This window comes from Berghia stephanieae, chromosome 8 (assembly GCF_034508935.2).
Source record: "Berghia stephanieae isolate SIO BIC M18660-M18661 chromosome 8, UCSD_Bste_1.3, whole genome shotgun sequence".
NCBI classification, from domain to species: Eukaryota; Metazoa; Mollusca; class Gastropoda; order Nudibranchia; family Aeolidiidae; genus Berghia; species Berghia stephanieae.
This window is the reverse complement of record NC_088367.1, coordinates 52852911-52879858: the sequence shown is the minus strand read 5'-3', so window position 1 is coordinate 52879858 and position 26948 is coordinate 52852911. Positions and strand designations below refer to the sequence as shown.

The following is a 26948-nucleotide window of genomic DNA, read 5'->3' as shown; positions in this document are numbered from 1 at the left end:
GACTGGACCATGCCTAACTATTGGTGGACGCTACTGGCACTAGCTGACGCTCTGGCTTGATCTTTATCTCCTTGTTATAATATCTTGGCCTGCAAAACATAGGGAAGAGAAGTGCGATGTCAAAACACAACAACAAATAAACTGGTTCCTATTTCATTGGAAGTGTAAAACGACTACAAACCTCGTGAAATTCATCTTCTGGTGTCAGAGTGATGGTATCTTATTTTCTAGTATATCTATATATATATATATATATATGCTGGTTGTCATCAATGTCGACGGAAGATATGGAAAACCAATGAAACGATCGTATCGACAAAAATGTGAGGGTCGCTAACTATATATATATATATATATATATATATATATATATATATATATATATATATATATATATATATATATATATATATATATATACAGTAAAATTACTTTAAACCGAAAGAAGCTAAACCGAAAAATACCTTAAACCGCAAAGAATTTAATAAATTGTACTAGTTTCTTCATTTTCTTTGTACTAATTCTTACGATGAACCGAAATACTTCTAAGCAGGACTTTCTTTAAACCGAAACAACTTGAGAGCACCTTCCCTTTTTCTCTCTATATTTTTCTTCAAAAATTCGGGAAGGAGGCCACACGTAATAATGTCCGGCAATATTAAACAGAGCGTAAGTATAAGATGAGGGTGATGGGTGGGGGGGGGGGGGGGGGGGGGGGGAGGCAAACACTTCAATCACTGCACTTGGACTTGGCCAACACCACAGTCGCACAGACTGGAAAAGGAAGACAGCGGGTGACTGGCAGGCGAAAAATGAGGAAAGAAGGGGGGTTTGGGGTGTAGAATTATGCAAGCGAGATGTTCTCGCTCGTGTGTTGATGCTTTGGAACTGACTGGATTTTCAACACGACGATAAGGAGGGGGGGGGGGGGGTAGACAACTGACCATTGAAATGACATTTCATTTCCACTTTGTTTAAATGTGTGTGTGAGGGGGGGGGGGGGGGGGGTTCTATGTAATTAGGCCTTTGAACCTAATGGCTTTTCAACAAAAGAGAGATGTGTAGTAGACAGCTTAGCATTGACACGCCTTTTCATTTCCATTTCACTTCACCTCTGAGTAGCTGCCCATCATTCATTATCAATTATCGCACAAGAACTTTCGATCTTATTTTAGCTTTGCTAAGATGTCTAAACTAAAAGAAAGCACTGTGCTTACACGTTTGAGTTTAAAATCAAAATACTATGTGAAGTCGATGAAAAAAAAGTTGATCAAGACGGAGATAGGTAAAATACACAGCATCCCGAACTCAACTCTTTCAACAATTTTGAATTGAAAACGAAAACCCCCAAAAATATTTTTAAAACACACACACACAAAAAAAAAAATAACAATAAAAAAAATAAAAAATTAATGGTTACGAAGATGGCATTTATTCAACAACTCCATTTAAGGGGAAACCCATGATACGATTAAATGAGCAAATTCCTTAAATAGTTACTACCCTTGAAAAACATTGCAAAACGGGAACTTGCTTTAAACCAAAATGTCTTTAAACCGAAATGGTTTAGAAGGTCCCCAAAATTTCGGTTTAAAGTAATTCTACTGTATATATATATAAGAGCGAGTGAGAGAGAGAAAAGAGAGAGAGAGAGAGAGAGAGAGAGAGAGAAGAGAGAGAGAGAAAAAGAGAGAGAGAGAGAAATAGAGAGAAAGAGAAAGAGAGAGAAGAGAGAGAGAGAGAGAGAAAGAGAAAGAGAGAGAAAGAGAGAGAGAGAGAAATAGAGAGAAAGAGAAAGAGAGAAAGAGAGAGAGAAAGAGAGAGAGAGAGAGAGAGAGAGAGAGAGAGAAAGAGAGAGAAAGAGAAGCAGAAGGACAAACTTGCATACATATCATCTAGCCGCTATGCAACCCATCACAGAACATACCAAGTTGAAAGCGTTCGCTCTACGATCAGGACCATTAAACATCAGACGTATGAAAGCGACAAAACAGTAGTGGAGAAGACTGTACGTGAGTTCATCCGTAGCCCGTGAGTATCTACTACTACATTCTGACCTGCCCTGACACAGAACATCAATTTTATGGAAGAAAAAAAAAACAAAAACAAAAAAAACAAAAACAGACAAACAAACAAAAACCCCCCAAAAAAACGAAATAAAACATTTATTTATTTATCATTTTTTAAAAGGGTTTTACGGCGTTTATAACACATTGAGGTCATAATATCAGCGCCAGTAAAAAGGAAGAAAATGGGATAGTAACAAGTTATACATGTACAATTAAAGCACCCAAGAAAAGGTAAGACGAAGGTGAATTGTTTTAAATAGGAAACTGGTGTAGATTCCAGATTCCAAGAGCACACTATCAAAGTACTTAGTTTGAGATCACCAACAAGTCTCATCAAGACACAAGCACAGGGCCCCACAAATCATATATATGTAAATAAAATAACACAGTGCATAACAGAGATATGATTCCAAAGACAAAAAATATCATCTCCAAAAACTAACTACACATTTGACTGTTTCCCTCCCAGCTAGGATACCGGGCCAGGGCCAGGACAAAACCAAGTAATCTCATTCCACGACAAAGAACGAAAGCATGTTGGAAAACAGATACAGAGGTTTAGAAGACACAGTAAGGGCCTTCCTACCCATTATGGGAGGTTAGGAACCCCACCCAAACAAAGACAAAACAAAACAAAAAACAACGTCGTTTATTATAAAGAATGAGGTTAGCGGAAGAGTAGCGTCCCTTGATTGGACGTCACCCATAGTCTGTGACGTCACCGGCGGAAAAGTTATTAGAGAGAGAACGTCATGTTGGTTGTGCGCATGCGTCTCTCGTCCTCTTTCCGCCGGTGACGTCACAGACTACGGGTGACCTCCAATCAAGGGACGCTACTCTTCCGCTAATCTCATTCCCTATTACTCATACTCATATCCTCAAAACTGCATAAAGTCGGGGTTATCGAGAGTTCAAACTGCTTGGATTTGTAGCCAAAGGGATAGAGCTGGGTACGGTGATCGTCATTTTCTTTCGTGACGTCATTTTATGGGTCAGTATCAGGCCTGATGTTGACGAAGGCGACGACCCAGCCCGGACACTTCGATCTGCAGGTTCGGGCCCAATGGATGACTATGACTATGAAACATTAATAATCCATCCAGCCATGGTGCTTTTGTGTGTGCAATATTGATTGATAGGCCATCCCTGCACTCACTGAACGGAGGCATCGCATCGCTGGTCTTGTCGTGTCTTGAGTTGATTGAAGGATTGATTGATTGATGGATTGATTGATTGACCGATTGGGTGCTAGATAGATAATACACACACACACACATATATATATATATAGATATATATATATATATATATATATATATATATATATATATATATATATATATGCATATATATATAGGGTGCGAGAAAAAAAAAAGACACGAAAAGTTTAGGAGGCGATAACCGCAGGACCATGATATAGTTGATGCAAGTCTGAAATTTCATCATAATCAAACCAAGTTATTAACTCACTCAATCCTAGAGATTTTGCTACTTTTCAGAGTTTGAAAAAAAAATGTAATGAGATAGATAGTTTTATTCAACAATCAGTAACATGAAATTACTAAAAGCAATAACTAGGCATGGAGTAAAAGTAACCGGGGTAAACCACGGATGTAGTCGGTGTTAGGGTTGGGTGAGTTAAACGTTATATTCGTAAATTCTCGGCAAAATGTATCCAGAAATATTAATTTGACGACTTGTTTTAACAGACAGGCCTACACCTTCAAGTTGCCATTATATCGAAGGTTTTGACGCAATTCTCACATTTTGATGTGATCTGTCGATCCTCTATTTTGCGTTATGACTGTAGCGTCTTGTTTTGTTCTGTTTTTTTTTTGTTTTTGTTTTTTTTTTTCCTTCTTCAAGATCCAATAGATTTTCTACTGTCTTAGATAACGACGATTCGATCCCATGAAATTTGAATTGATTCTTCTAGCTCTGCTTCTGTGATAAACGTTACACTTACACGATCTCACCATAGCATGATCTCGTCCATTTCATTCAAGCGTAGCCATCGTTAACGTATAAATAGTATGCGCTTGGCTAAGAATCAAGAAGCTCATAACATTGCCACCCGGAAGTATAACGGACCAACACACAAACTGTGAGTAACCATGAACTTTTATAGTGTGGTTGATACAGTTTTGTGAGAATCACTCACAAACGCGGATGGCAAAATAAATAACAAAGGCTTGAGTGACGTCATCTTCGTTCTATCTATAGCCTGACACTAGAACCCTCTAGGACTTACAGTTTGACGCCATTTTTAAAAAACTTTTTTCTTTTTTTTTTAGGTTTGTGCAGCGTCTAGTAAGTTGTCGTTAGCAGACGCCGTCACCGTTGGGTTGAAGCGGGGGGGTGGGGGGGGGGGGGGAGCAAAAAAAAAATCTCGACTGCACCCGGGATCGATCTTGGTCCCTTTGCGTGTGAAGAGAGTGCTCTACCAACTGAGCTATCGGGACCCCTTAAAATGTATGATAAAGTAGAGATAACGGGTGGATTGGAAATACACTGGTTGATAAGCTAATGAGGTCAATCATCATCGGATTGGAATTTGGTCGTGAACGACAAGCGTTGTACTATTTTTATTTATTCACCGTAAGGTTATCCATTATCTAGTGACGCTATTGCGTTAGGTAAAATACTCAAAACATCCGCCAGCCAGAAATGGTCAAAACGTTTATAGATAGTATGCGTTTGGCTAAGAAGCTCACAACATTGCCATCCGGATGTATAACGGACCAACACACAAAACGGTGTGTAACCTTAAACGCTTATAGTCTGGTTAACACAGGTTAGTGAGAATGACTCACAAACGCGGATGGCAAAAAACAATAACAAAGACCGAGTGACGTCAACTTCATACTATCTATAGATCGTGTGCGCTTGACTAACAAGCTCACAATATTGCCATCCGGAGGACGAACGGACCAACACACAAAACTATTTGTAACCATGAACGTTTATAGTCTGGTTAATACAGTTTAGTCAGAATGACTCATAAACGCGGATGTCAAAAAAAAAAACAACAAAAAAACAAAAAAACAATAACAAAGGCCTGAGTGACGTCATCTGCATACTATCTATAGTTTAGTGAGAATTACTCATGAACGAAAAATGGCACACAAAAAGAAACACAAAAAGAAAAAAAAACACACCAAATAACAAAGACCTGCGCGACGTTAACATCGTACCATCTATAGTCTGACTGATATAACGGGCATGATCTATATTACATTTCCGTGTGCTCGAGGTCGTTGGTCACATTGCAAAATGTGCTCAAAGTGACCATCATAGTGAAAAAGTGTTCACAACGAGATCCAAGAGATCGTAGCCATCGTTATATTATAGCCTGACACTGAAATCCAAAAAGGACTGGCATTTTGACGTCATTATTGGGTCAGTATCAGCGTTGCCATCGTTATGTTATAGCCTGATACTGAAATCCAAAAAGGACTGGCATTTTGACGTCATTATTGGGTCAGTATCATCGAGCCATCGTTATATATAGCCTGACACTGAATTCAAAAAGACTGCATTTTGACGTCATTATTGGGTCAGTATCAGCGTGCATCGTTATGTTATAGCCTGATACTGAAATTCAAAAAGGACTGGCATTTTGACGTCATTATTGGGTCAGTATCAGCGTTGCCATCGTTATGTTATAGCCTGATACTGAAATCCAAAAAGGACTGGCATTTTGACGTCATTATTGGGTCAGTATCAGCGTTGCCATCGTTATATTATAGCCTGACACTGAAATCCAAAAAGGACTGGCATTTTGACGTCATTATTTGGTTTATGCACCTCCTTGTGAGCTGTCGTTAGTAGTGCTCATGAAAACGTTATTTCATTGGTTGAACTATTGAATACAACTCACGATTTGTTTTCTTTTGTGGCAAAAGACTGGCATTTTGGCGTCATTTTTTGGTCGGTGTCAGGCCATAACTTAACGAAGGTCACGAAGAGACCCAGCAGCTGTTGTGTGCACAGTCGGGGGTCCAAAAATAATATAAAAATCGAATGCACCCAGGATCGATCTCGTTCCCTTTGCGTGTGAAGCGACTGCTCTACCAAACTGCGCTATCGGATGATGATGATAATGATGATGATGGTGACGACGACGACGACGATGATGATGATGACGACGAAGACGACGACGATGATGATGATGATGATGATGATGATGATGACGACGAAGACGACGATGATGATGATGATGATGATGATGATGACGACGACGACGATGACGATGATGATGATGGTGACGACGACGACGACGATGATGATGGTGACGACGACGACGACGACGACGATGATGATGATGATGATGATGATGATGATGATGATGATGATGATGATGATGATGATGGTGATGATGACAAACATAATCGATGTTAAAGATGTTTAGTATCGATTCCAACTTGACGCCATAGGCAAAAGGAGGGGAGGGGAGGGAGGGTAGTGGTGACGTGTCACTCGTGGTGACAAACTGTGGTCGACTGTCATACAATCATAATAAAACAACAATTAATCAATATAAAAATCAATAATAAACAGACAAACAAGTTTTAAAAACAATATGGAGAATGAATAAATGAATAAACAAACATGTGAATGACTAAATAAATAAATAAATAAATAAAGAATGAAAAAATAATGAAAGAAAGAAAGAAATGAATAAACGCATTAGATGACTAAAGAAAGAAAGAAAGAAAAATAGAAAAAATGAATAAATAAATTACACAGACAAATATATGAATGAATAAATAAACACAAATACGTAAACAAACTACACAGATAGATAAATGGATAAACAAATAAATAAGTCAATAAATCGACCAAGAGATGAAAAATAAACAATAGTCCTTAAAGGCCAACATCTTTATATGACATATCTTGCCAATGCAGTGTGGCTCAGCGGTACGGTCTTTGCTTCGTACCCGAAAGGTACCAAGTTCGCTACGCTATGTGGCATTGAGCAATTCACCTCGCCCTAGCTCAATTTGCGGCTCTGCACTGCGGCTGGTTCATACACATTATTGGTTCATACAGACTATTGTTTCATACAGACTATTGTTTCATACACATTATTGGTTCATACATACTATTGTTTCAATTTCATACATACTATTGCTATATACAGACTATTGCTTTACACAGACTATTGTTTCATGCAAACTATTGTTTCAATTTCATACAGACTATTGTTTTAAACTTACGCCAAAGTCTAACGAAAGGGTGAAAAAAATGGAAAGGCTTTGAATGGGAACAGTACAGACAATAGGCGTTTCGGGTACAAATCCATCGTCAGCACAATAAACAAAAGAAACGTTGAAAACAAATAAAACACTTATTTAGTGTATATCCTTTTCAACGTCCCTTTGTTTGTTGACGTGCTGACAAAAGGTTTGTACCCGAAACGTCCATTGCCTGGACTGCACCCACCCGCAGCCTTTCACATGTTCACCTTTTCGCAAGTATTTTCACGATCGCAGGCTTCAGGCAGCTCCCACACCGCTCTCTACTTATCTCACACCATTGCCCCCTACTTCCATTATATATTTCCCACATATTTTCCACGTAGATAGATATCTACCCGTCATCGACACTACTCGTCAATATAAGAGAGTTAACGAATAAGTTCCACGACCCTAAACGATCGACCAACGACGAGCAAGAAAATACCAGTCGTGCGGCGACGTCCGAGGACAGATCCCGACTTTCTTCTAAGTCGACGGTCGATCGTTTCGGTTCGGAGACCGTAATCGGTAACTCGCTATTAACTACTACTCGAAAAACAATTAAATTCATTATCACCACCGAGTGGTAAGAAGAACTCGTTAAAAGCACACACACACCCACACACACACACATATATATATATATATATATATATATATATATATATATATATATATAAACATGCAAACGCACACACATACACACAAACACCCATAGAACAAGAAACACTTAAAGACGGACATAATCGTTTGAATTTTCCTGTAGATAATGGCAAGTGGGTAGACGTTTGACATTCGTCATCATAACAAACAAAAACAAAACAAACAACAACAAAAATAAATAAAAAATGATGTCCTTCCGCCACGACATCATAAGATATCATTGCCTAGGCATTCCACGAAGGAATATGGATATAGATAAATCATCAAACATGATGTCTGATGTCAACAGGAATCATCCATGTTGTCACAGTGAGATCCTGTCGCCTAGGCATTCCACGAAGGAATATGGATATAGATAATCCATCAAACAAAATGTCTAATGTCAACAGGAATCATCCACGTTGTCACAGTGAGATCCCGTCGCCTAGGCATTCCACGAAGGGATATAAATAATCCATTAAACAAGATGTCTAATGTCAACAGGAATCACCCATGTTGTCACAGTGAGATCCCGTCGCCTAGGCATTCCACGAAGGAATATAGATAATTCATCAAACAAGATGTCTAATGTCAACAGGAATCACCCATGTTGTCACAGTGAGATACCGTCGCCTAGGCATTCCACGAAGGAATATAGACAATTCATCAAACAAGATGTCTGATGTCAACAGGAATCATCCACGTTGTCACAGTGAGATCCTGTCGCCTAGGCATTCCATGAAGGAATATAGACAATTCATCAAACAAGATGTCTGATGTCAACAGGAATCACCCATGTTGTCACAGTGAGATCCCGTCGCCTAGGCATTCCATGAAGGAATATAGACAATTCATCAAACAGGATGTCTGATGTCAACAGGAATCACCCATGTTGTCACAGTGAGATCCTGTCGCCTAGGCATTCCATGAAGGAATATAGACAATTCATCAAACAAGATGTCTGATGTCAACAGGAATCACCCATGTTGTCACAGTGAGATCCCGTCGCCTAGGCATTCCATGAAGGAATATAGACAATTCATCAAACAAGATGTCTGATGTCAACAGGAATCACCCATATTGTCACAGTGAGATCCCGTCGCCTAGGCATTCCATGAAGGAATATAGACAATTCATCAAACAAGATGTCTGATGTCAAAAGGAATCACCCATGTTGTCACAGTGAGATCCCGTCGCCTAGGCATTCCACGAAGGAATAATATAGACAATTCATCAAACAAGATGTTGTCACAGTGAGCAAATAGGCTTCATTAGTCGTGACGTCACTACCCTCGTGATGACGCAGAGTAACTTGTTAACTGGTTCTAAACTATCGGAACAATGGCGGACGCCCTTATGAAATACTTCTCCGACGAGCATAAAAGTGTATCTAGAGAAGAAAAAACATTATAAATCTGATGTTTTGACTTTTATACATTCTGATCACAAGACATATGAAAAGTTCTAGCCAGGATGAAGAATAAAAAGTATCGATTTCTTTGTTTAGAACCATGCTGCTGGTTGCTGTGCAGACGTGACATCAGACTATTGAATCCTATTGGGGGTTAATAATCTTGCCCAAGGCAAACAAAAAAAAAAACGAAAGTGCCTGAAGCGGGGCTCGATCAGGGATTGGACTTTAATAATTTAACGTTATAGACTTTAAAACCTGACTTGACTGCTCGTGGGTGGCGCGTTGTACGGTTAGAGTGGACTGCCCTTGACATCCATTCTCCTCTATAGATAGTTCGAAGATGACGTCACTCAGGCCTTTGTTATTGTTTTTGCCATCCGCGTTTGTGAGTTGTTCTCACTAAACTGTATTGCCCAGACTATAAAAGTTAATGGTTACACAGAGTTTGTGTGTTGGTCCGTTATACTTCCGGATGGCAATGTTGTGAACTCCTTGGCCAAGCACATTCTATCTATTGATGCTATTGGGTTTAGGTAAAATAATCACAACATGCGCAAACCGGATATAACATACCAACACACAATACCGTGGGCGTAACCTTTAACAATGTTTATACTTTGATGTATAGAAATGAATGATATGTAATCCCCAAGATGGCTGTCTAAAAACAATAACAAGGAGATGAGTGACGTCAATTTCGTTCCCTCTATAGATAGTTCGAAGATGACGTCACTCAGGCCTTTGTTATTGTTTTTTGCCATCCGCGTTTACGAGTAATGCTCACTGAACTGATATTAACCTGACTATAAACGTCCATGGATACACACAGTTTTGTGCGTTGGTCCCTTATACTTCCGGATGGCAATGTTATGAGCTTCTTAACCAAGCGCATACTATCTATAAAACATTAACATTGAACATACGTCCCATAATCACCAGTATTGATGCTATGCGTTTAGAAAAAAAAATCTCACAACATTTCGCCAGCCGGTTATAATGTACCGAAAGACAAAACTATGTGTAAACTTGAACGTGTAGTGTGTATACCCTGATTGATAGAATTTCGTGATAACTACTCATAAAAAATGGCAGGCTAAAAAACATATAACACAGATCTTAGTGACGTGAATTTCGTTCCCTCTATAAAAATCGAAATCATGGGTAACAAACGACGTGAACATATATGCAGGTCTGACATCCGAACCCACTTATGGGCCTAGTTTAACAGTGCTGTAATGGAACAATATTTTGCGTCATTTTTATATTTTTAGATATCCATTACAAACAATGAGCCCATCAGGAATTGGGTTATCAGACCTGCAAAAAAGAACACGTCGGTAACAAATGATAGAAATGGTCAACTCACCTCCAGGACAAACTATAGAAATTCTTCTATCCTTTCATACAGTAAACCTTTGAAACGCGAGCGAACCAACCGTGTAGAAGACACCTACAGACACCACTGTAGGGGTGAAATCTCCAGGGGAGAAATGATCAAGAGGAAACCAACTACGTACTCCTAACTTTTACTACTATACCGTGGCCTGAAGAGAAAACAAATCAACGTTTTATTAATTCCATTTTTTCTTTCAACAAATAGGCTTCAACAGTCTTGACGTCACTTCCCCCGTAATGACGCAAAGTAACTCAGTAACTGGTTCTAAACTATCGGAACAATGGCGGACGCCCGTATGAAATACGTCTTAGACAAGCATATAAGTGTATCCAGAGGAGAAAAAGCATTATAAATCTGATCATGTTCTGACTATAATACATTCTGATCACATGACATGTGAAAAAGTTCTAGCCAGCATGAAGAATAAATAGTAGATATTTCTTTGTTTAGAACCAAGCTGCTGGTTGCTGGACGGACGTGACGTCAGACTATTGAAATCCTATTTGGCCCGGACAAACTCCTCCTTCAAATAACAGATCTGCCAACTGATTCGAACAATTCGTAAAATTACGACATTTTGGCTCCAGTTTCAGAACTTTCTGAGCATCTATATCTCTACGTCATTAAAACCTTGAAACTTGAACATGAAAGTTGACGCCGGACGATATAATCTTTAAGGATTCTGATGTTTTAATTAACGTGTGTTAGAGTAAAATCCTGATGTTTCAAGTTCAATAAAGATACTATAATTGTTATCTCCTATTTAAAAAATTACGAAATGTAAAAGTTTCCAAATAGACAGACCTGAAAAATTATATCTCTCGGCCTAAAATATCCTCGTCTTGTAAAACAAAACAAAAAAAACAAAAAAAAAAAAAAAAAAAAAAAACAAACAAACAAAAAATCATCTAAACCAACGTGTACATATATGCAGGTCTGACATCCGAACCCACTTAGTTTAACATTGTCGTAATGGGCAATATATTGCGTCTGTTTGTTTGTTTGTTTTGGGTTTTTTTTTTTTTCATTACAACAATTAGCCCATTATGAATTGGGTTATCAGACCTGCAAATAAGGGCACATCGCTCTTAATCCTGGAAATGAATTTATTTATTTATTTATTTATTTATTTTCTAAAAGAAAGATCTTACTTTAAATAGTATTTTTTTTTGACAAGATCAGATTTGACTCAAATCGTTCACCATAATTTGTTTGAAGGACGACTCCTCTGGTCAAATGTATTTTCTATTTTCTTATTTAAAGTGTATTTCCAGGGTCATGTAAACGTTGTTGCTCGAAGCTCGAAGAAACAAACAACAATATGACATTGAATGTAAGCGTCAATGTAATATACGAAAACAGATGAAATGGACGTTACGGGTTTCCCATTTATCAATGAATGGAAAACTACAGACGAATGAGATAATGAGGTAGTGGCGTTGTTAAGATAAATAATAAATGAAATTTCGATTATTTATCTTAACAATGCCACTACCACATTATCTCGAACCTCATTTGTCTGTAGCGCTTCATTCATTGTTTTGTTGATAAAGGGGAAACCCGTAACGTCCATTTTATATGTTTTCGTGTAGATAGTATGCACTTGGCTAAGAAGCTCACAACACTGCCACTCGGAAGTATAACGGTCCAACACACAAAACGATGTGTAACCTTGAACGTATAATAGTATAGTAATATAATATAATACAGTTTAGTTTGAATTGCTCATAAAGATGGATGGCAAAAAAAAAACAAAAACAATGGCCAGAGTTCTATCAAAATTAAACTGAAGCTTACATTCAATGTCGCATAGTTATAATTTAAACCCAGGGTAGCAAAGGTACTGTCGATCGCACAGTGATAATCATAACGTTAACACGGGAACATGGATAGATATCTATCAATGTCCTAGATACAGGATAGGGACCCAGAGCTGCCAAACGGGAAACTGGCAAAGTAAGATCAAAGAGAGAGGGAATGGGGATAACCCGCTGAAGCGCATAATGGACGGCGCCCCCGTTTCGAGCCGAAATAAGTCCCGGAACCCTTGTGCGCAGAATCCCTGACGACGAACAGAGCTGCACATACGAGATGGAAGTCGGTTTGGACGAATTCAATCCCTCGTAGGGGCGGGGACGTACACTCCTCTAAGCTCGGTGAGAAGTTGCCAGGCTTTGATGCCAGTAAGAGGAGACATTGGGTGGCTGCGAATCGGCTTCGGTCGAGAGCTGCCTGACGGCAAGTGCACTTCATCAGTGGGCTCTTTCCACCTGTCCAATATGTACCCTCTGTGGGCAAGAACCTGAGACGGCAGAGCATCTAGTCGAACGGTGTGTTGTGACGATGCTACCAAGCGGGTTTGCGACGGTGCACGAATGCGGACGGGACTTTGCTGGTTGGGTCGATCGTCATAACATAGTAGTGTGAGCACCGTTAGAAGTTGCTGCAGACCACCTAGTTGAACGGTGTGTTGTTACGACGAAGCTTCCGGGTGTGTTCGCGACGGTGCACGACTGCGGTAAAGAATTTGCTGATTGGGTCGATCGTCATAACATAGTAGTGTGAGCACCATTAGAAGCTGCTGCCAATTTGATTTTTTTTTTTTTTAATTCGTAATTCCAAAAAGGAAACAATGAAAAGCCACTATAATATATTATGTTAAATAGCTTTACAAATCCATAATTTGTCATCACCATGATTAACCAATACTTCAAAGTCCTGAATAACTGAATATAAGATCTGAGTCTGAGGAAATAATAATAATAATAATAATAATAATAATAATAATAATAATAATAATAATAATAATAATAATAATAATAATAATAATAATAATAATAATAATAATAATAATAATAATAACAACAACAATAATAATGCTGAAAACTTATAAAATTATTAATGAATTATCCTTTTCAACAAGATTTTAAGTCGCCAAATGGGCGAATGCAGCTCCGTGGATGGAGACAAAAATTCGTATTTCTACGAATATTTCGTAGTACAAGGCAGGTCTGGGAAAGGGGGAAGAGCATAGACTAGGGAGAGGGGGGGGGGGGGGGGGGGGGCTGTGGGGAAGATGGGGAGGAGGGCTAAAGTAAACAAAAGAAGATTAGCAATGCAACAACATTTATTTAATAGCCGACCCTACGTGGCCTTGACCTATCACAAGGTCAAAGTCAAGCGATGGTGATGAGCGTGTTTAGCAACCGAGTCGCGAAAAATAATATACGGCCATCCATTACGTTAAACATTAAAGAGAAGAAATGAACTTTATAATTGGATTCAGTAGTCTGATGTCACGCCGCATGGCAACGGCGGCCATCTTGGTTCTAAACAAAGAAAATCATTACTTTTTATTCTTCATGCTGGCTAGAAATTTTCATATATCTTGTGATCAGAATGTGTAAAAGTCAAAACATGATCAAATTTATGGTTTTTTTTGTTTTGTTTTTCTCTGGATACGCTTTTATGCTCGCCGGAGAAATATTTCATACGGCGTCCGCCATTGTTCCGATAGTTTAGAGCAAGTGTTACTAAGTTACCATGCGTCATTAGGAAGGAAGTGACGTTACGACTGTTGAAGAGTATTCCATACATGCAGACAGAACGAAATTGACGTCACTCAGCTCTTTTGGGTTTTGTTTTTGTTTTTTTTGCTCTTTTTAGCCGGCCATTTCTATGAGTAGTTCTCACTCAATATCATCACTCAGACTAAAGAAGCTGTACGCTTTGCTAAGAAGCTCACAACACTGCCATTCAGAAGTAAAACGGATCAACACATATCATTCACATCCATATCATGCTGTTGGAAATAAGCAAGTTCTCAATATTCTCGTTCTTCATTTGGATGCTTCCATTTATCCACAATGTCATCATTTTTGTCAATTTTATTTGGGCAAGGTCTACCCTCCTTTTGGATAGCAGGGGTCGATTTTCTATTTCCTCTATTAGATTCAGTAGTCTGATGTCACGCCGCCCGGCAACGGCGGCCATCTTGGTTCTAAACAAAGAAAATCATTACTATTTATTCTTCAAGCTGGCTAGAACTTTTCATATGTCTTGTGATCAGAATGTGTAAAAGTCAAAGCATGATCAAATTTATGTTGGTTTTTTTTCCCCCTTCTGGATACGCTTTTAAGCTCGCGGGAGAAATATTTCATCATGCGTCCGCCATTGTTCCGATAGTTTAGAGCCAGTGTTGCTAAGTTACCATACGTCATTAGGATGGATGTGACGTTACGACTGTTGAAGAGTATTTGAACTTTTATCAGAGTCCAAAACTTTGTTAGGCCTCATACCCTAGCCATCGTTAACTTATAGCCTGACACTGACCAAAAAAATGACGTCAAAATACAAGTCTTTTGCCACAAAAGAAAACAAATCGTGAGTTGTATTCAATAGTTCAACCAAGACCAATGAAATAACTTGTGTCCGTGAGCTCTACTAACGACAACTCACTAGACGCTACACAAACCTAAAAAATGACTGCCAGTCAGCGACATATATATGAAGTCCTAGCTGCCAGTCCAAGAGGGTTCTCGTGTCAGGCTATAGATAGTATGCGCTTGGCTAAGAAGCACATAACATTGCCATCCGGAAGTATAACGGATCAACACACAAAACTTTGTGGAACCATAATCGTTTATAGTCAGGTTAATACAGATTAGTGAGAATTACTCATAAACGCAAATGGCAAAAAACAATAACAAAGACCTGAGTGACGTCAACTTCGGACTATCAATAGCGGAATATCCACTAAATGTGCTCAAAGCACTTTACAAAGGATCCCTGTCCAACAGCAACACGTAAAATGTAGAACGAGACATGACGCCTGTTAGGCGATATTACAATTTTTCCCCGACAGAGACATCGCTGTTAACGGCCAGGTACTCTCATTAAACATGGATACGGTGAGAGAATTAGAGTAAAGATCCTTTTCCAAGGACTCAACTATGCGCCGAGCGTGGCTCGAACCCAGGACCTTCCGATCCGAAAGCGAGTGTCATACCACTAGACCACATAGCCGCACAACAGTGTTAACACGTGGTTTGTCCTCATAACAGTGATTTTTGTGGTGGATACAACTAAGGGACATAATATGTGACACATTGAAGGAACGCATTTGGTGTCACTCAGCTCTGTTATTGTTTTTAGCCAGCTCTCACTAAATGATATCAATCAGACTATAAACGGTCAAGGATACACATCGTTTTGTGTGTTGGTACGTTATAGATAGAACAAAGTTGACGTCACTCAGGTCTTTGTTATTGTTTTTGCCATCCATGTTTTGGAGTAATTCTCACCAACCTGCACTAACCAGACATTATAAACGTTCAAGGTAACACACCGTGTTGTGCGTTGGTCCGTTATATTTCCTGATGGCAACGGCAATGTTGTGAGTTTCTTAGCTAAGCACACAGCATCTATAGATAGAGTGCGCTTGGCTAAGAAGCTCACAACAACGCGATCTGGAAGATGGACAGACCAACACACAAAACTATGTGTAACCTTAAACTTTTATAGTCTGGTTAATACAGTTTAGTGAAAATTACTCATAAACGCGGATGGCAAAAAAAAACAATAACAAAGACCCGAGTGACGTCAACTTCGTTCTATCAATAGATAGTATGCGCTTGGCTAAGAAGCTCATAACATTGCCATCCAGAAGTATAACGGACCAACACACAAAACTGTGTGTATTTATGAACGTTTATAGTCGGGTTAATACAGTTCAGTGAGCATTACTCATAAACGCGGATGGCAAAACAACAATAACAAAGACATGAGTGACGTCATCTTTGAACTATCTATAGATAGTATGCAGATGACGTCACTCAGGCCTTTGTTATTGTTTTTGCCATCCGCGTTTGTGAGTTGTTCTCACTAAACTGTATTAACCAGACTCTAAAAGTTCATGGTTACACAGAGTTTGTGTGTTGGTCGGTTATACTTCCGGATGGCAATGTTGTGAACTCCTTGGCCAAGCGCATTCTATCTATAGATAGTTCGAAGATGACGTCACTCTGGTCTTTGTTATTGTTTTTTGCCATCCGCGTTTATTAGTAATGCTCACTGAACTGTATTAACCCGACTATAAACGTAAATGGATACACACCGTTTTGTGTGTTGGACTGTTATACTTCTGGATGGCAATGTTATGAGCTTCTTCGCCAAGCGCATTCTATCAATATTCGACTGGCGGATGTTATGAGTATTTTGGAGATACTCATAGCAACAATATCCTTCATCGCACCATTCCATATCATTCACCGTGATCGATGTGAAGTGTGAAGGGTTACACAACAAGCCCTGTACAAATGTCGTCATGATTGGACGCAATCCGTCACCATCACAACACACACACACACACACACACAATCATCACCACAACACACCCCTTGTATGGGTGTTTATAGATAGAATGCGCTTGGCCAAGGAGTTCACAACATTATTCTCACTGAACTGTTAACCAGACTATAAAAGTTCATGGTTACACATAGTTTTGTGTGTTGGTCCGTTATACTTCCGGATGGCAATGTTGTGAACTCCTTGGCCAAGCGCATTCTATCTATAGATAGTATGCAGATGACGTCACTCAGGCCTTTGTTATTGTTTTTGCCATCCGCGTTTGTGAGTTGTTCTCACTAAACTGTATTAACCAGACTATTAAAGTTCATGGTTACACAGAGTTTGTGTGTTGGTCCGTTATACTTCCGGATGGCAATGTTGTGAACTCCTTGGCCAGGCGCAAACTATCTATAGTATTATTCACACCAAATACAAACACGGGAGGAGGGGGGGGGGGGGCTTCTATGAAAATAAATTTATCATTATCAACATCAAAATCATGTAATAATCATTATAGTTATAGAAAGAAGCACACCATGCCTGCACTTGACCATGATGACATTACAAAGCTAAGAACACTTGCACTAGACAGAGATTTATGGAGGCAGATTCCTAACTGGATAATAGAAACAGACGGACAAACTCGAAGTGACGCACACATTCACGACAAGCGTCCATAGAGACTGCGCAGCCATATTCATGATTGTATATGCTGTGCGCTTGGCTAAGAAGTTCACAACATCGCCATCCGGAGTTATAACGGACCAGCACACAAAACTATGTGTAACCTTGAAAATTTATAGTCAGTTTAATACAGTTTAGTGAGAACTACTCATAAAGACGGTGGCAAAAAAACAATAACAAATACATGGGTTCTATCTATAGACAGTATGCGCTTGGCTAAGAAGCTCACAACATTGCCTTTTTGTCGGATTAAAACAGTTCAGTGAGCATTACTCATAAACGCGGATGGCAAAAAACAATAACAAAGACCTGAGTGACGCCATCTTCGAACTATCTATAGATAGAATGCGCTTGGCCAAGGAGTTCACAACATTGCCATCCGGAAGTATAACCGACCAACACACAAACTCTGTGTAACCATGAACTTTTAGAGTCTGGTTAACACAGTTTAGTGAGAACAACTCATAAACGCGGATAGCAAAAAACAATAACAAAGACCTGAGTGACGTCATCTTCGAACTATCTATAGAGAGAGCGAGCGATTAAGACGCACTCACAAAACAGACTTGCACGGAGACCTACTCACACAAAAACAGATTGCATGCGCGCGCGCACACACACACACACACACACACACACACATAGGTCTCATTTGTAAGAACGCCAGGTATCATCTCTGCCTAGATACCGAGTAATGAATGTACATTGAAGGAGAGATCAGACGATAACCGTCTGTCCTATCATCGACTTCAGACAAATATCAATTTGACCTTAATGTGACAAGGAAACTGGGACGAGGTTTGTGATAAAAACTACGACCAGGAACGACAAGGGACGAGCATGACTGACCTGAATCATGGCCAAATATTTCCATCATCAACTTATCTCAATTCAACAGTCTCCAACCCCCCCCCCCCCCCCCCCCCCCTCCCTATGCCTACTTGCGGTTAAGTGATGTTGTGTTGTGGGGTATGACACTCGCTTTCGAATCGGAAGGTCCTGGATGGTCCCGGCGCATAGTTGAGTCCTTGGAAAAGGCTCCTTATCCACATTCTCTCAACGTACCCAGGTGTAAAATAAGTATCTGACCATTAACAACGTTGTACATGTCGGAAAAAAAAAAAATGTAAAATCGCCTAACAGGCGCCATAGAAAAGTATTTTTTTACATATTTTTTTTTTTTTAATGTTCAGAAAATTTGTCGTTCAAATAACAATCAATTTCAATTATCCTCGTCTTATCAAAAAGTCCCAAACCTGGGACTGTTATGTCGACCTCACCATTGTGTCGCATTGTCTCCAGGGGCAATAGGCTTCAACAGCCGTGACGTCACTTCCCTCCTAATGAGACATAGTAACTTAGTAACTGGTTCTAAACCATCCGAACAATGGCGGACGCCCTGATGAAATACTTCGTCGACGAGCATAAAAGTATATCCAGAGGATATAAATTATAACTCGGATCATGTTTTGACTTGTATACATTCTGATCACATGACATGTGAAAAAGTTCTTGTCAGCATGAAGAATAAAATGTAACGATTTTCTTTGTTTAGAACCAAGCTGCTGGTTGCTGGGCGGATGTGACATCACACTGTTGAATCCTATTACTAGATCTCTGTGTATGTCTGGGGCAGGCTTACAGAGTACAAGTACAAGTGAAAACTTAATCATAAACGGAATGTCACAGCTTGAGAAAGATCCCATCATTTCCTGAACATTTCCTATGCCGGCCATTATGACTAACGTATCAATTAGCTATCCCTTCAAGTCTGGTGCAAAAGGATTTACACATCACCAACAAAAATGTGAATGCAAAGTTGTCAAATTTCATAATTTGCATCAAGCAGTTTTGAGGTTATGACGGAGAGAACCCAATTTACGAAGCAGACTCAGTACACGATGTCTGAAACTCTATTTTAGTCCAAAAAACTTGCATAAAATTTAAAAAATAAACACGAAATGGATAAGATGATAAAAGCCATCCATTAATTATCTCTTTTATTTTCATCTTTTCTGTTCCGATTCCCCGATGACTCACTTTTATTTTTTAAAATAGTGAGTTCCGATTCCCCTATAACTCACCTTTATTTTTAAAAATAGTGAGATGTCGTCATACTTATTTGACAACTCGAATTATTATTGACTGAATCAATCTTTTCAGGGAAATACAGTCGACTCCGGATAATCGAAACACCGTGGGATCAGCGAAAATGTTGAGAATAACCGAAGTTGAGCTTCCTGTCCACTATTGCAACATTTTACACAAATAATATTATGGTAAACTCCAACCAGTTATTGTAAACATTGTTCTTAGTCCACCAAAGACTGAGCAATTTGATTGAAATAAAAACTATATGGCAGCCCTGTATAGATTTTGACAAGCAGTAGCAACTTTGGATGCAAGTCGACATCTCATTCAGATTGGATTAACTATCGCTCTTTTGTTGTCAACATTTGTAAGAGTCAAAGAGAGTAGCTGTGATGAGATACAGTAAGATCTCACCAAACTCTTTGGACACAATGCACAGTTGCCAATCCCAAAACAAAGGATATCGCCCAGGTCTCTCTTTACAACCGTCATTGTCTACCTGTTGCCAAGACTATTCCCAGCCTCCTCGACTCCCTATTTAATGGCCACAGATGACATTACAACAAACCCATTCCTACTGCAAAGCCTCGCCCTCTTTCGTCTGTAATAGAGTGGTGACAGACGACTGCAGCATTCAATCCCATTCACTCTCGATCTTCTTCGGCCTGTCCACGGTAAAATTTAATATTTCGTTTGCTTGATTTTTTTTTTATTTCACCACTTTTTGAGGGCAAAAATTTGTTGCGATTAACCGAAGTTTGTTGCAATTAACCAGTGACTTTGTTATTTGTTTGTTTTTAAGTGTTTTACGCTTGCAACACATTAAGGTCATATCAGCGCCAGTAAAAAAGGAAGAAAATGGGAAAGTGAAAAGTTATAGAATTACAATTAAAGCACCCAAGAAAAAGTTAGACAAAGGGGAATTGGTTCAAATAGGAAACATGAAGATTCCAAGAGCACACTATCAAAGTACTTCGTTTGAGATCAGCTAAAAGTCTCATCCAGACACAAGCACAGGTCCCCACTAAGAGGAATACACTCAAATGTTTGCAAATTATACATAACACGTAAACAAAACATAATACAGTTCATAACAGAGAGATGATTCACAAGGATAAAATATCATCTCCCAAAACTAACTATACATTTGACTGTTTCCCCCTCAGCCAGGACATCCGACCAGGGACAGGACAAAACCAAGTAATCTCATTCCAAGACAAAGACAGAAAGCCAATGGAAAACAGATATAGAGGGATAGAAGAGACAATAAGTACCTCCCTGCCCACTATGGGAGGTCAGGAACCCCACCCAGCCAGTGACTTTTATAAAGAATTAATTCCATTTCTTGGGAAATGTTGCGATTAACCGAAAGTTGTGATTATCAGGGGTGGACTGTACTCTCAAGCCAATGGCTAATATTGCCCACGACAACAATGTTATATCGAGCCTGTAATTGGTACTTCCTGCGTAATGGTCATGTGACCCATTGTTGTTAGGTTTGACAAGCTATTGACAAGAAAAGCTTTTTTTAAAACCTCATAACTTGAGCTTTCATATAGCGCAACACCCACTAAAAGTGCTCAAAGTGCTATACAAGGGGCCCCTGATCAACAGTAATAATTAACATGTAGAACGAGACATGACGCCTGTTAGGCAATATTACAATTATTTTTTTTCCTGACAGAGACAACGCTGTAAATGACAGGTACTCATTTAACACTTGAGTACAGTGAGAGAATGAGAGTAAAGAGTCTTTTCCCCGAACCCAGGACCTTCCAATCAGAAACTGAGTGTCATACTACAAGACCACATAGCCGCTCAATATTAACATATATTTACTTTACACATTTCTTTTCATATCTCTATGAACATTGCCAAAGTTTTAGTATTCTCGAACGTGAATAAAGGAAAGAGAGGAGTTTTTAAAAAATGTCTGTGTACAATCACCATTAACTATAGCCAGATACATTTGTATATAATCACTGTTCTTTGTACTCAGACGCGTCTGTAAAATAATCACAGCTGAAGTGAAGCGATATGTCATACAAAACTTGAAGACAAAAATAAAAGGAATTCAAGAAATAAATAACTCAATAAGACATTTATATATTAATTCACATTTTTTTTAAAAATAAGCCGATGATTCAAATTAACCACTTCTTATCCGTCTTATAACCATAACTTTCACATAAACGTTGGTTCATGGTTATCAGTCAGAGACACGTAAAAATTCATTTACAAAATCTCTCTCAGAACAAGAAAAATAAAAAATAAATGAATATCTCACTAAGAAATAAAACAAAAAAGCAGAGGCAAATAAATCACACAAACAAACAAAATTAATAAATAAATAAAAATAAATAATCAGATAAATGAATAAATCTCGCTCATTCAGGACATTTATCATTTGCAACGCTCTGTTGTAAATTCTGTGAATTGTGAATAGCAATGCAGCCTACGACCAACGACTACGAACTAACAAGGACTTCTCATGTATTCGTAAAGAAATTCATTCAGAATTGAAGAAAAGTCTTTGAGGTTTTTTTGTTTCTTTACTTCTTATTTTTTGGACGAACTTCTATACTATATACAGGCACAACCCGGGAAAGACCTGTGATCATGCATTAAATGTCATAGGCACAGGCTATATATATATATATATATACATAAAACATATAGATATTTATTTAACACTAACATACATTATAATATCAAGCCTTTTTATTTTTAATCATAATATCAAGCACATACATAGATATATGATACGCAAGTAATCAATTGATTCAAAATTGAAATAATCGGGAGTTGTTCACTATTTATGACAGTAAAGACATTTTCCATAAGGAAGAATAGAATTACTCTATTATAATATCCACAAGAGATGCTTTAAAAGTGTATACCTATTAGTAAATGTTTCAAATTATATCTAAAAAAATATAAGATATAATTAATGAAAAAAAAATTAATTAAATCAATCGAAAGGTTTAAAAAAAAAAATTAATATTATTACTAATAATTATTACTTGCCTTATTCTGAGATTTTGTCATTAGGAGCAAAAGTAACCGAAAATCCCTGAAATTGTTCTGCTGTTTTCTAGTGGTAATAAAGAGAGTTTAATATACTAATAATATTTCAGCTACTAAATTGTTTATTTGACTTGGCTGCTGTTTCGTGATACGATAACATCTGGAATATCTAAAGTTATAAAACTAAAGCCACGACAAAATGTTCAAAGGTGGCCGCACTGCTGTATCTCGATTGCAAATCTAAATCGATAAAATTATTGAAAACAAGCTGTTTTTCTGATCTCATATAGATAGTTTTGTTTTTTCCTTGATAAATTACTTGATAAATATCACTGTAACTTAGGCTTAGGTGAGTGTGAGTGTGAGAAAGTCAGTATTTACTATATTCGTCATTGAAGCGGCGCCTGAATGTGGAATTTCAGCCCATTTTTTTCATGATTGTAAACTCACACACTGACTTGACCTCGGGGTTAAACTTGACTCTCAATCTGATAAACTTTTCTATTCAGATTCAGATTCTGCAGCTGTGTCGTCTGCTCACAGACTCCCTACTCCAACTCTACGACTTCAGCCGACAATAATATCAATAATAAATCACTTCAAAAAGAATTTATGTACAATTGATTTGAAAATATCTTCCAAAAGCAAATGAATTCAACAATATGCATAGCGATTCATCAACATTACCTCAATGCGGCCAAGCAGTGATGAAACACCAGCGAGTAGTACGATGAAATTATCCAAACTAATGACGAAGTTCTTATCTTGTCTTGTTTCCTTTACTCCACTTATCAACTTGTTGGTACCGATGGACCGGAAGTTGAATAACGCTTTTTACGTCAACAATGACAATCGATCTTCTCCTACTTTTTCATTATCACATCGTCTTATTTAAAAATCTCACTAAAATATCTTGGAATCATAAAATTTCGGATTGAAAATTGCTTCATCGTTTTGCGTCAATTTAATATTTGAGGCCTAGTCCAGCTACAATGTTTGTTTCCGAAATTGATTACAGTGGGGACAAAATAATAATAATAATAATAATAAAAAAAGCGCTGGCAAGAGAGATAACTGCTGTTTTGGCTAATTTAGCTGGTTGAAATCATTGAGTTACATCCCTTAACTTGTCCCATCATAACATAGAGGAAAGATAATTTTATTGCGTTATTTTTCTTATTTTTTAATTAAATATATTGTTCTCTGCGTTATCTTATTTTCTTTTTTTTTTCTTACTGTTTTTTTTTCTGAATGAAGTCACGTGATTAGAAATATCCAATTGTTGCAGAAAGGATATTTTGCCCGTCAAGGAACAGTCAAACATGATTAGACATAGTTTATAAAGGTAGGGATAGTTTTACAGTTATATTTTAAACTGTTGGAGAAGCAGAGAAAGAGTGGGTGAGAGATAAATGGGAGGGGGGGGGTGAGAGAAAGAGAGTAGGGGTAAAGAGAGAATGAGAGAAGAAGAGAGACAAAGAGAGAGGCTGTGGGGTAGAGAGATAGGAGAGAGAGAGAGAGAGAGAGAAAGAAAGAGAAGGGAGAGAGAGAAGAGAGAGAGAGAGAGAGAGAAGAGAGAGAGAGGAAGAAAGAGAAGAGAGAGAGAGAGGAAGATGAAAAGATAGGAGAGAGAGAGAAAAGAGAGAGAGAAAGATAGAAAAAGAGAGAGAAAGAGAGAGAGAGAGAAAGAGAGAGAGAGAGAGAGAGAGAGAGAGGGGGGGGGGTGAATAAGAGAGAAAGAGTATATGAATGTGAATGTCTAAACTGTAGACATTAATGAAATCAATGACAACTTTCAAAGGAGCTAACCCAAGCCAATATAATATAATATTAATTTGATGAAATTAATGTGCTCTATACTGTTAAATTGACTAATCTCCGAGCGGTATTTACATATAGCCATTACAGCCAAGTAACGGAAAGGCGGTGATAGGAACGGACTTTTGGAGATGAAAGAATATCCGACTGATTTTGATTCCACACTAACTTGTTGAAGTGTTGTATAATGTGGTTTAAGGTGATCTATTTTTAGACATTATAATTGAGCTTTTATATAGCGCAATATCCACTAAACGTGCTCAAAGCGCTTTACAAGGGGTCACTGGCCAAAACAACATTTAACATTTAGGAAGGGACATGACCCTCATAGGCGATATTACTTTTTTTTTCGGAAGAGACAACGCTGTTAACGGCAGGTACTCATTTACACCCGATCGAGTACGGCGAGAGAATGTGAGTAAAGAGCCTTTTCCAAGAACTTAACTATGCACCGAGCGAGGCTCGAACCCAGGACCTTTCTATCCGAAAGAGAGTACCATTACACTAGACCACATAGCCGCACATTTTTTTAAATATAAACATATTTATTGATAATGCTCCGACCACTGTGGCTTTCAACATAGGCAGCTTCCACCCCCCTAGAGTGGCCCTATTCATTGAGTTTAACTTCTCCTTACCACCATTTTCAGGATTTTTCCCAAAACTTCACACCCAACTAACATGAAAATATAAATTTTTATCACTCAGACAAAAGCAGTAACATTCTTGTGATACATAATTTATTTACCAAAACATGCTCTCAAAAACTGTTCATTTTCTTTAAATTTTATGATGTACAAAAGAAATTTGAATAAGAAAAATGTTTGTTGTATCGTAACGAATGTGACGATATTCCAGAGGGTTAACTCACTCAATCCTAGAGATTTTTGCTACTCATCAAAATTGGAAAGGAATGTATTAACCCTCTCCTTACCACCTACAGCAAAATCGTCACATTTTACGACACAATATACATTTTTCTTATTCAGATTTATTTTGTACATCACAAACTTTGAAGAATAATCTTTGTATATTAATAAGAACATAAAGATGTTTTGTATAGAGATTGTTTGAGTTTTAAACAATCAAGTTTTCTACTGGCTAAGCGTGCCATTTTGGGAAAATACTGAAAATGGTCGGTAACAAGAGAGTTAAAAATGAGCATGTGCATATATTATATAGTGTTATTCAACTATCATTAACATGTAAAAAACTAAAAACATTAGCTTTGATACAACGACTATGATTTGTCTCAGAAAAAATGTAATAGATAGGCATGGGGTAAAATAACCCGGGTAAACTACGGATATAGTCGGTGTTAGGGTTGAGTGAGTTAATATAATCGAGGTCTCCAAACCCTAAATTTTAATAAATGATGATAATAAACAGCAATAATGAATGGCTCGCATTATGCGACTATGTGGTTTAGTGGTATGACACTCGCTTTCGGACCGGAAGGTCTTGGGTTCGAGCCTCGCTCGGCGCATAGTTGAGAACTTGGAAAAGACTCTTTACTCACATTCTCTCATTGTACTCAGGTGTAAAATGAGTACATGGCCGTCAACAGCGCTGTCTCTGTCGGAAATAAATTGTAATATCGCCTAACAGGCGTTATGTCTCGTGCTACATGTTACGTGTTGCTGTTTGTCAGGGACCCTTTGTAAAGCGCTTTGAGCACGTTTAGTGGATATTGCGCTATATAAAAGCTCTATATTTTTAGAGCTCTTGTATTGCTGTCTAAGAATATAACCTACACAATATATTTAATAATGAATAAGAAAAACAAAACAAAAAACAAGTTCCAGTCCCATTTCTATTTGACAATAAGGTTAGTCTCATTTATTCTGTTTTTAAATATCAATGGACGTGAACGGGGGCAGTTTGGCTCAGCGCACGGTCTTTGCTTCATACCCGACCGGTACCGAGTTCGATCATTCACCGCTGCTCTGTGTGGCCTTGAGCAAGTCACCTATCGTCAGTTGCAAATATATCACGTGTTAGAAAGTGGAAATTGTGCCCTTCCGCCACGACATCATAAGATAATCGTCGCCAAGACATTCCCGAGGAAACTAGATAACTCATCAAACAAGATGTCTGATTCACAGATTACCCGATTTCGGCCTTTGTGAGCAAAGTGGGGTTAATAATTTGCCAAGTTAGAAAATCAAGTGCCTGAAGCGGGGCTCGAACCGGATTTCAGTGCAATGCCTTAACCA

The 26948-nt window shown here is 38.3% G+C and overlaps 1 protein-coding gene across 1 annotated transcript in view; it reads right to left on the bottom strand.

Moving 5' to 3' along the window:
* LOC144978867 (phosphatidylserine synthase 2-like) overlaps nt 1-23731 on the bottom strand; it is a 69676-nt gene extending 45945 nt beyond the window's left edge. The window contains exons 1-2 of the mRNA XM_078925451.1: nt 23602-23731; nt 1-89 (exon numbers count right to left, since the gene is read on the bottom strand). The exon at nt 1-89 is cut by the window's left edge and continues 139 nt beyond it. The gene's annotated coding sequence lies outside the window, so the exon portion shown is untranslated. The remainder of the gene's footprint in view (nt 90-23601) is intronic.
* Between the last annotated feature and the right edge of the window lie 3217 nt (nt 23732-26948).